Below are 13,269 nucleotides of genomic sequence, written 5' to 3'. Positions count from 1 at the left end.
GAAACTATGTTTTTCTTCGAGGTCTTGCTCAAAAGTTTTTCATTTTTTAAGTCTTATTTTACCTTATGTTTTGATGGTATCTTAAAACTAAGTTCTTCTCCATATTTATTTAATAAAGTACTTTGATTGGGTTATTCACAAAAAAAATTTTTTTTATACTAATTCACCAAACCTTGAATTTTGCATGTATGAATAACGCTCATGGTCTGTCCCTAGAAAAAGTTGGGTTATTACAGGTCCGTTTGATACTCTTTTTGTTTCTTATTTTTTAAGAAATTGACATGTTTGATAATCATTCTTATTTTTTGTTTCTAAAATTTGAAAAAAATTCCTAAAAATGGGATCAAAATTAAGGAATTACAAAAATAGTTTCTTCTGTTTTGTTTCTATTTTATTTAAAGTAGTTCCTAAAATATATAAAAGTGGAGACTTGGTTAATTGGTGAGAAAGAATACTATAATTATTTTTTAACTCCATAGTCTTTGGATCAAATCTCACTTGAGACTTTTCTATTTTATTTTTCTCTATATTTTTTTTCTATTTCTTTTATTTATATTTAATTTTTTTTTTTATATTTCATTTTTCTCTATACTTTTTTTATATTTCTTTTTTTTATATTTCTTTTTTCTTTCTTTCATCTTACCTTTTTCTCTATATTTTTTAATGTTTCTTTTATTTATATTTATTTTCTTCATTATTTTTTATATCTATATGTTAATTTAATTTTGAATTTTGAATTTTCAAATATTTAGATTTATATATTATTTTGATTTTCAAATTTCAAATTTTCAATAGGGTTATTTTTATATATAGGAAAATGGACCAAAATATATACAAATATAGCAAATTTAATTTTTATTTTTGATTTTTCAAATATTTAGATTTATATACTATTTTGATTTTCAAATTTTAAAATTTCAATAAGGTTGTTTTCAAATATAGGAAAATGAACCAAAATATTTACAAATATAGCCAATTTAATTTTGAATTTTGAATTTTCAAATATTTAGATTTATATATTATTTAGATTTTCAAATTTCAAAATTTCAATAGGATTGTTATCAAATATAGGAAAATGAATCGAAATATTTACAAATATAAAATTTCACTATCTATCACGTAGACTGTGATATTTTGCTATTATTTGTAAATATTTTCAACAATTTTGTCATTTAAAATAATTTTCGTTTTCAATATGTATATATAAATATTTTTTGAATTTTGAATTTAAATTTTGCAATATGCATTATATTTTTTTAATTTATATATTTTTATTTTTCGTACATACGAAACCAATTATAATTCTACAATAATATAAATTTTATTTACTAAGATATTCATTTAGGTTCATTTTTATATTTTTACAACCACGACATTTACATAATAATATAATTGAGTAAGATCTGAGTCTACATCATTTATTATTATTATTTTTTTTTTTTAGAATAGGTGATATTATTAAACATCATTTAAAATTTAAAACAAATGACTTGAGTGGGAAATAATATTGTAAATCAAATTTTAGCAACATATGAATGATAGAAACAATCGTATTATCGATATTAATTTTACATCGGGACTTATGTGTATTCGATAGTTTAAATATTTGATAATTATTTTTTATATTTTAATGCATGCTATATATCTTTTTATTTTATATAATTAGATTATATTTGAACTATAAAATATGGAAAAAAATGTAAGGGAAAAAATACAAGAAACGAGAAACGAGAAATAGTTATCAAACAAGTTCAGTTCTTGTTTCTTTTTTTTCAAGAAACATGAAGTAGGAATAGTTATTAAACATATTCCTGTTTTTTGTTCTAAAAAAAGAGGAAACAGGAAATAAGAAACAGAGAACGAGAAACAAGAAATAGGAAATGAGAACGTTATCAAACGGGTTCTACAAATCTAGATCTTGAGGGTGAAAATCAAGAGCTAAAAGAGCGATTCTATCTCGACGATGAAATCGGGGATTAAATGACTTCTTCTACCTTTCCCTTTGTCTTTATTTTTCTATGGAGTGTACGTATTGCATTTGTTAATCATTCTATTCATTTAAACCAGGAATGTCTAAATTCCTTTAATTCTAAAGTTTTGGTGTAGTCTATAAATGTTGATAAATTTAATTGAATACTTTAGACATTATTAATGTGTTCTACATTGGTAAAATTATTGTTTTAACCTAAAAAGAATTCACCTTTCAAAACCATCACCTCTGTTAATGGTGCTATTTGGAAGGATGATGAATGAGATTACTTAGGGAGTAATCTCTGGACATTGGAACTAAGATGTGACATTGGGTATGAGGAATTTTTTATGGAGTTGTATAAGTTAAGTAGGATTTACCTGAACCATCATGAACTTTGTCTAAGATGTTTATACAATTTTAGATCTAGAATTCTATTGCACGCTCACTTTGCAATAAAATGATGATGTGGTGAATAATGAAATGGTCTTAAGTTGTGCCTTTCTTGGATGATTTAATGTATGAATATGAATGAACGCACGTTTTCTTTATCTAAACCCAAGTATAAGTTCAAATAAAGTTCCTAGTGAGTCTTAGGTCGAACACGGCGATTTATACTAACTATGCATTGAAAATGCAGGATTTATGCGATGAATATTAATTAGTGCATTGAAATGGGTGTTTATATGCCTAAAATTCTACTAACTAACTAGAGTTAACTAATGGTAATGGATCTCGATGGTGAATGGTGGAAAAGTGAGCTGTGATGTGGTGAAAGTGTATGAAAAATGATGATGAAATGAATGATGATGATTGTGATATGGATGGCAGATGCAACCACAAGAAAACAGCTTGAGGTGAAATGAAGGAAAGAGCAGTTAATAAAATAGGGTTAAGAAGACTCACTAATATTCTGTTGAATAACGTATAAGTAGGTGTCCATGTTTTCAACTTTTAGAATGAAAAACTAACTTCTCAATCTTTGAGCCACATTCATCGTATCTCTAAGATGCATGCTCAAGTTGATTTTAAACAAAAGATTTATCTTTATCTCTAAAACTATTTTTCTCTTTGCTTAATGATTTTCACAATCTCCTACATTCTCAAGCAAAAAACTATTCCTACTTAAACCAATTTCTGAATTGATTTAAGTCATAGATTAAGCACACATTAAACAAAAATAGACTTATACTTAAGCATATTTTTTTAAAATGTTTGATCATTCTCCTTAATCCCATATAAAATTTGGCTAATTATAATGAAAAGATAAAAACAGGCAGATATATGAGGATGAATGATAGTCGTATTTGTATTAAGAATTAATGAGTTTTCGATCTTAATAACTTAATACATAACGGAATAGATGAACAAAAAGATAAAATGTAAAGATAGAAATACGACTATCATACATAAAATATCAAGCCTCCGATTGCAATATCTTGCTCCTTTTGGCTTTAATATGGCTGCTTCCCGAGTGATTTTTGTAGTGGCAATTGAACTCTCTTACTTTTCAGAAAAGAACTCTAAGCTTTCATAATTCTTCAGAGAAAAGCTTGAAGAAGTGGTAGTAATGGTAGATTTTATGGTGGAAGATGAGTAGAGTTTCAGTCAAATCCTTCTACTATCTATCCGTTTAAACAATTCTTCGATGGGTCATTTATAGGCGATCAAAGAAAGGTTCTTCACTTCTCTCTAGTGAATTCTCTAACACTTTGCATTTAATTCCATGCCCTGCTGCACCGACTGCTTCACGTCATAAATCCATTGGCTCTGCCACAAATGTCTCTAATCAGCTACCAATTTGCTCTATTGATTTGATTTCCACCACCTACATGTTTGTCTTTTTCTATCTTCATGTTTCATCTCATTGCATGGTATTTTGCATTGCAAAGTTAGGCGCCAAGTTTATTTCTTCTCTGCATTTAAGGTTGCAGCTTATTTCTTTGGTCGATTTTCTCTTTATTTCATTCGAATCCAGCATCCAAAAGTGACAGATTTTATAATTTTCAAAGATTATCAGTTTTGTAGGTACATGATCACAGAGTATGATTATTTGCATGGATTTCTTGTCAAGTTGATGTGTTTTCCTCTTAATTTTCCTAATTGTTCTAAATAAAAAAAGGTGAAATAACTTGTATTTCTACAAGTTATCAAATTCCTACTTTTTTAAAGAGGGAGGATGCATGTAGGCCTCCTATCTATTAATCAATGAGCCTTAAATCGATGTACGGTAAAAGTAGTTGATTAGGAAGTGACATAAGAAAACCCTAATTAATGCTCATACCAGCCAAGCTTTCCATACAACTTAGCACAAGAATTCTATCCCCTTCCCCTTATCCATCCCATGATAATTTATTTGGTCATGCATCATCACTAAGCCCTGATAGCACCATAAAAGTGTTGTTTTTCCTACCTTAATTCTAGTTCGCTCATAGATTTTATGTGTTTAGTATGTTATTTTGTAGAAATTGAGCAACCAAGAGGTAGAATGGACCATTGGAGTCAAAACGGGACAAAAATGGATCAAATCGGAGCTCTATAGCATCAACCGTAAAGAAATGGGTAAAATGTCCATATTAGGCGTTACACCTGGTGATTGAAGGCAGAAGCAACATATCTTGGGAGCGTCATGACGCTCTAAGCATTGACTGACAAGGATGAACGTGCACACGCAAAGGTGCAGCGCAGAGCACAACAACGCTCAAAGGCCTGCACTACGACAAACATCAAGAGCGTCACAACACTGTCCCTAGGTGTTGTGACGCCTACCCCTTTCTATATATATATTTTTTTTTTATCGAATTAGGGCATTCCATGCTCGATTTGGACACCTCCAACTTGATTTTCTCTATATTTTCTTCTTCCTAGCCATAACTTCTTGTAGTGTTTTATTTATTTACATTTGGGCTTCATCTTGGCACAATATGTGTGGCTAAGCTTAGAGTTAGGTTGAAGTTCATTTTGATTTGATTGTGAGAACTTGTAACCAACGATTTGCTGGTGTAATTCTCAAAATTCTTGATATATTTTACTATCTATGCTTAGAATTTATCGTGGCTTGATCACCCATAGTCTTTTCTTTGCTTTGCTAGAGATAAATATGTCTATATGTTAATCTCATTAGGACACAAATTAAAGTATGCTTGTGAGTGAATTGTAGGTTATTTATTATAATCCATTTGCTACATTGCATAACTAGTTGTTCAAGAACCAATGGTCACAGGATTGTCCATTTGCTAACGAACTTGGCTAGATTACCTAGGCTTAATGCGGTGTTAGAACATAGGGCGTTAACTTTAATCTATAGTCAAGCTTAACGAGCCAAGAGTATAATTGAGCATACAAACAATCTTTAGAGTTTCAATGAGCAATCTATCACATGAATGAATACCTAAATGTCTAAGCTAGACTTTTAATCTACTCAAGACATCTCTTTTAATTACGCATTTATATTCAATTGCAAACCAAAACTCACAACCCCTCTCCCACTACACGAATTCATCAGTTAGCTTAAACATCTCAAGATTTCCTGTGGAGACGACATGTTCCCACTAGTTGCAAGCTCTTGAAAACGGTTTACAAATTTACTTTGTTTGGAGTCCTAACAACCTCCAACAAGCCCTTTAACGAATAAGACTCTCGTACGATCTATGATAATTCCTATTTTGGCATAAACAATTTTGAACAAGATGGCCAAGGTCCATCATCCTCTATATACGGGAGGGACATTTTTGTCTCAATAGGGTTCAAAGAGAACACTTTTCAGGATTTTTTTTTAATTAAACCCCAAAACCTAAAATCATCGTCTGAAGATGATTTTTTATGAGGTGGATTCAACCTATAAAACCATAATAAAGTATGAAGGACTCAATTTCAAGTTCTATTACATCACATAAAATCACAATAATGTATTTATAAGAATAGCTAGAGTCTACGTTTTTCTCTTAAAATTAGGAGATGGATCTTTCCTTATCCTACATAAGTCAAGATTAAATTTAAAGTCTTTCTACACTAATAGTCTAATTAAATAGGCTAAATTATAATAATGTCTTAAATTCATCATTTTATTCATGAATAGTCTAATGAGTTACAATATTACATAAAAGTTAAAGCTCAAAAGTCCATAACACCCTCATTAATTTCTAATCATTTTTATTTAAAAAAATAGAAAATTCGTAATGAGACAAATGTGAAAAAATATATATATATATATGGAAATCATTTCCTTATTGAGTTAATTTCGAATTTGACTTTGGATGTGTTATTATCCATTTTAATTGGAATGCATTTGATGTGGAAAAATACATATTTATATTTTTTTAGTTGTAGGAGATTTAGTTTATTTTTTCCTTCACCTCGAAATTTCATTTATTTTCATCTCTGATTGTGTGTCATTATTTGTGTGGTTTTTTACATTATTTTCTTTTTCATTTCCACGTTTTTATGTTGTTCGAGTCTCGTACATTTATATCTACATTTTTACCATTTTTTCATTTTTTTCTTCAGATTTTATAGTTTTTCGAAAATATATATCATGGTTTTTTTTGGTTGATATATAAACTGAAAAATGAAAATATACATCTCATATATTATACAATATATACGATTGTATATTATAAAAACTATCATGTTCGTACACTTAAGAAATATATAGTAGTTTATTTCTTGAAATTATAAATATATATCAAGTATAAAATGTAGTATTGCATAAGATGGTATCTGGTACTATCATATTCGTGCACTTAAGAAATATACCATTATATTTTTTTTCCAGAAAAATATATCGTTGTATATTGCAACATATGAATGTGTGTATACGAAGCTTATTTCAAATATATATGATGTTTACATCTAGAACAAGTACAGATTTTAGATAAGTTACGTAATATATGTACCATATTAAGATATATATTTCACGTATTTTGTCATAGATATACCCATAAATAGTTATTTTGCAAATATATATACCATATTATATAATAATAATAATACTAACAAATGATAAATTAGAGCGTAAAATAAGATAGATGACGTCCTTGTATTATTTGAAACAAATTCGTATATATTTGGAATTGAAAAAAAAAATGTAGAAATAAACTTTGTATATATATCATGTCCTACATTCTTAGAATATATAAACATCGAGCAGATCTGTCTCGAAAAATATGTTGATGTGTCCTCGAGATGACATTCAAAACTTCTAACTTTATTTTTTAGAATCCATGTGCAAAGAATAGTTGAATTGGAATTTGGAAGACAATAATGGAAGAGGGTTTTGTTTGGATGGGTTGATTTTTTCATTAAAATTTTGGGTTTATTTGATTTTAGACATTTATGAGTTACTTTTTAATTTTTTTTTCTTGATTTTTCATTTAACAATGACTATGACATTTGTAGTTTTTAATTTAATAAGTTAATTTGTTTTGACTAAATTATATGTAATTAATATTGTTATTTGATAATAAAAAAATTTATAATTATTAATATAAGTTTTGCAATATTATAAGGACAAAAACGTAAAATGTCATACTTTTTGTCCAAATACCGAAAGCTAAATAGAGGATAAGAGTGCTTACTCCACTAATAGATTTGAAAAAAAAAATTGACAATATATAGAATGAGAGAATCGAACATCTGACTTCGAAGTTGATAAAATATAAACATTATGTTAGTTGAGTTAGGCTGAATTTGACTTTTTTTTTTTTTTTTTTTTATATAATAATTTGAAAAGCTTTTTAAATGTGAAGTTTTAAAATAATAGAAATATTTTTTTGAAACAAAACCATAAATTATAAATACTTTTTCTTGACAATATATATATTTATAGCATAGGATAAAACAAAATGTTTTATCATTAGAAAGTGGATATGAAAAGGGACCAAATGCCCTTTATCATTTCTCACTCCAACTAGTGTGGGGTCGCCTACATGAACATGGCCTTCCCTAAGGGTAGGGTCCTCTTTTGGTTTTTTCTTTCAAAAGGATCATATCTTTATCTAAAACAAAAATGATAATAATCATAATGTGAATGTGAAGAATAGATAAATCCCAAAATTGAAACATTTTTCCTTCTTCAAAACGAGATCACGTTCGAGATATAATCATTACATCAAAGCAAGTATAGCTCAACTGACATACAAATGTATTAATCAAGAGATTTATGGTTCGAATACGTGTATTCTTCATTGTACTAAAAAAAAAAATATAACCATTACAATATTCATCTCTACTTTACAAAGGGTTGTTTTCAAATAAACAAAAATTAGCTAACTTATTTATAAATATAGCAAAATGCTACTGTCTATCAATGTTATTTATAAATATATCAGTGTCATCTATAGATGTCTATCGTGTTCTATCACTAATAGAAAGTGATATGTTGTTATATTTATAAATATTTTCAACATTTTTACTATTTAAAACAATTAGTACCCTACTACCAAACTATTTGGAAGGAAAAATAACCAAAAATGAAACCTAATTTGAAAGAAATTTCCTAGTAATTTAACAAAGTTATATGGCTGACTCCAATAGCTTTTCATAAAAAATATAAAGAGAAAAAACAATTTTATATATTCAAAATGAATAGCCAAAAAAAAACATCTCAATGTAAAGAAGGTTTCTAAAAAAAAATAAAAAAAATTTTGTGTACAAGTCAATGAGGAAGGAAATTTCATTACCAATAATTTAAATAAGAAATATTTTCACTATGAAAGTCCATAGAAAGTGTAACAAAATTTCCTTAAGTTTCAAAAAGTTTCCATCCAAAAACCAAAATCATATGAATATAAGATGATTCCAATAGAAATAGTAAAGAAAGCAAGGACTTGTGTTGTAATTAATGTTTAAAAACTTTTGTATAGGACAACTAAGAGAATCCACCCACATGCAATAGAAATAATTAATAAAGGAACTTTAAAAAATAATTTGAGAAATTGCTTTGTATGTTTTGAGTTTCAAAACTTATTTCATTTTCATTTCTTAGCTTCTCAATATTCTATTTCAATTCAGCTAACTTTGTATTAAAAACTATTTGTCTTTGTTATATATTATTAATACAAACCAAATCAAGACACTTATTTTTGTTCATTTAATTATTGAGCTAACGCTTTATGTAATAGGTTATTTTTAAATATACCAAAATGAGCCAACTTATTTACAAATATAACAAAATATCATTATCTACCAATCATTGAAATTGATAGATATTCTTTATAACTATCGATCATATATTAGTGATAATAGCATATATGGTAGACAATGACATTTTGTTATATTTGAAAATACTTTAAGTAATTTTATTATTTAAAACAATTATCCTCGTGTAATTAGCAAATGTGTCAAAAAAATTTTGTTTTAAATGTAAATTCTCCAGCATCTTCTTGCGTCGAATTTTATTTTCTCACTCTCGCCATGAAAGTAAATCGAAATTAATAAACTTGCTAATTGTATGGCTTGATTTTGAACTTTGAATGATCAATAGATTGACAAATCCTCTGTTAGATTGTTCCTTTTTCTTTTTTGTCCAAATTTTTTGTTTCTTGTTTCTTAAAAATGTTAAGTATTTAAAACGTGGCAAAAATGGTGCATTTTACACAAACTTCAATAGAACTCTAAAGATCAAATGACGGGAATAGACTATTCAAACGTTAGAAGACAAAACGAAATAAAATAAGTAAAGTTTGAGTATCAATTATGAATCAAACTAAAGAAAAATATAGTTAAAATACAACTTAATCCTTATACTTTGGGACCAATACCATTTTAATACTTATACTTTCATCCATATTTAGTTTCTAAATTCTTAACCAATCATAAAATTAATCCTTGTTATTTTGAAGTTAATTTTTATCAAGTTTTATAAAATAATAATTCTAATAATTTTAATTCATAAAAAATATATCATTTGAATATGTTTATAAAGTTTATAGATGAAAGACCTAAACTAATTTTTTTAAGAATTAACTAAAAATTAACAGTAGAGACATAATTTAACTGAGAAATTTCTTAGCAATTTAGGGAAGTTTGCTTGAGTACTTCAAAAGCATTAATAGAAAAGGCAACAAAAAAATTATAAATTTTTCTCTCTTTTTTTTCAGTTGAAAATACATAGACAACTAAAAATAGACCTAACAAATCTCCCAAATTCACATTTCATATGTTTGAGGGAAAAAAAAAGTAGCTCTTAGTTTATGGTGTTCAAAATATCTACTCATCTCGAGATTTGAAATTTCGAAAATCATTTTTCAAATTTTAGGAATTAAAATGTTAGTTTTGAAATTTTAAAGACTAATAAATATCAACGTTATATTTTAGAGATTAAAAATATATTTTTTAAAGATTTTTTTAATAAATATTAACATATATTAAGTTTAATAATATAGAGAAATTTGAACTTCTAAATTATTAATTAGTTTATGACTTAATGAGTTGAAATATGCTCAAATTATTTAAATACAGATTATATATTAAATTCATAAATGCGTATGAAACATGTGCATTGTATTGGCTTATTTAAAATGTTTAGGAAAATGACAAGTTTTTTTTTCTCTTTTTGTCATTTTTTGTAGGATTGATTATGTATGTAATTTGACTTGATAGAAAGCTATGTTGTAACTTGTCAAAATATACGTATACAATTTTGTAAGTATGAGATGATATATCGGACTTAGTTTTACATATGTATTTTAATTTTATTTAGGTTAAATTATAAAAATACTTTTGTACTTTGTTTCAAAAATATCGTTTGAACTCTCAAAAGTTTCAATAATACCCTTAATTTTTTTAAAAAAAATATATTAAAAAATTCATCACAGTTAGTTTTTATTGGAAACTGTTAGTATTTTATTTTTAAAAATACCCTTAAAATTTCATCCTTGAATTTTCCAAAATCTCAAAAACCTATATAGTCAATCTCAGTTTTTCCATTTAATATTTTTATTTTTCGCACTAATCTTTTCAACAACCAAATACAAACCGAAACTTCAAGTTAGAACATGAAATCCCAAAAAATATCACAAAATCCCAAAAATTGAAATCTCCCCTCAAAACTCAACAAAACGACCAAATACAAAAAGGACCCACAAAAAAATATCAACTCTATTTTCTTAACTAATTACAATAAATAGGGTCATTTGAATAACAAAATGGATCAACAAAATCTTCATCATATAGTTATTCATATGTTTTCTTTCTTTTCTTTCCCACTAGTTGTCCTCAAAATTATGATCATAATTTCAATGTGTGTCTCTAATTTCTAATATATCTCGTTTTTTATGTATTAAACTCAAACGACATATTAATACACACTCGACTACTAATGTACAAACTCATTAAAACATTTAAGTCCCAAAATTTCTTGTTGACTCCATTCTTCTCTTTCTTTTTGTCTATATACCTTAATTAAATGTGGTAGATTTTTTTTTAGATAAACAAGGGCCAAACCAATTAACATGAAGCAATAAAATCAGTAATAAGAAGAGAATCAAGGGAAGGGAGAAATGAAGAAAGAAAGGGAGATGAAAAAAATAAAGAAAAAATAGACAATGCTATGTCATAAATTGAAGCAAAGGAAGAGAGAAAATAGAAGAAAGAAGTCGTGACGTTGTGTAAATAAATAGTAAGGACAGTTAACCTTTTTTTTTTTTTTTTTTGAAAGATTAAGATACTAATACAACTTTTTGAAAGTTCAAATGTATTTTTACAATAAGGTACTATCGGTTTCTGTTTATATACTAATTATAAGAGTATTTTTAAATTTTATTTAAATTTAAGGGTATTGTTGAAACTTTTAAAAGTTTACGATATAAAACAAGGTACTAGCAATTTCTATTTAAAATTAATGGTAAGGGTATTTAAATATTTGAAAATTCAAAGATATTTTTGACACAAAATACAAAGTTCAAAAGTATATTTTTTATAACGCTTAGCCCTTTGTTTATATCTTTGAAAAAAAGTATATATCTTTTTTCTTCGAACAATTTTCAAATAAAACATGAGTGGATTTAATTCTCTTTAATTTGTCTTCTTCCCAAATTTAATAAATGTGTGTTCAGGACACTTTTTGTTTTCATTTAGGCCACGTTTATGCAAATACAAATATTATCGGTTAATGAAAATATTCCTTCTCATTTCTATTTATTGTATTTAGTATACTTAGTAATGAGAATCAACCATGGCTCCACACTAAAAAAAATGTAATCTTGTTACACCCAAAAAAATCGTCAATCTCATTTCCATTGATGATTAAGTAGAACACACAACATCTTTATTAATAACTTTCCTTCATCGGCCCTTTCTCTCATATTTTCGTACTTATATCCATATCCATAATTAATAGCAATAATTTGTGACTATATCAATGTCTATAATAAGAAAGTTAGCATTTTTTTCCTTTCTTCCTCTATTTCTCTCCAGATCTATACTCATATCCATATCAATAATCAATATCTATATTGATATTGATATCCATAATTAAAAGGTGAGCAATTTTTTCATTTATATTTTATCTTTGCTTAGACCATATTTACGAGAACGATAATTCAATAAGCGTTTTTGTTTTTGTGCGTGATTTTTTTACCCTTTTTTACAATTTGTATGGAAAAAAAAATCCATATATATGCTCTTTTTTTTTCAGATCCAACTATACATGATTATTTATAGATTTTGTTTGAAAATTGTTATATTTTTAAATCTATATATATCAAGATTATGTGGCTTTTCATATTGAAATTTGAATTAACTAGGTGTAATTTTAGATAATTAATATTTTATTATAAATATTATAATAATAAATAGATTTCAATTACTTAGTGTCCTAAAAGTCATTTGTCATCCTTCATGTTATCCATATGCCTTGTAATTATTCATATTTGGTGTCCAGGTAAGTCCACATCCTACTTGTCACTTTGCCTACAAATAGTGGTATTTAGTGGATCTTAAAATCACACATACATTGGTGAGAATTCCATCTCAAAATTCCATTAATTTTCATATTATCCAATTTTATAATTTTAGTTATTTTATGTTTTTAGTTATTTTATTTTATATTATATTATATATATTTAATATTATTTTATAAATATATTATTATATTATATTTTCTCTATATCCGTTTTTCCGTCGTGCTCCTCAATTTTACAACACGTTATCAGCCCGAGCTCCTATCGTTTTCTCTGCTAAAGGTAGGTCCTAAAGATATGTCGGTTTTTTCCTCTTCGTTATATTTAATAAATTTAATATTATTTTGCATATTCAATATCTATTAAATTTCTAACATAAATACAATATTTTAGGATAGT

Source organism: Benincasa hispida, chromosome 8 (assembly GCF_027475165.1).
Source record: "Benincasa hispida cultivar pf3 chromosome 8, pf3_genome.v1.1, whole genome shotgun sequence".
Lineage (NCBI taxonomy): Eukaryota > Viridiplantae > Streptophyta > Magnoliopsida > Cucurbitales > Cucurbitaceae > Benincasa > Benincasa hispida.
This window is presented reverse-complemented; position numbering follows the sequence as displayed.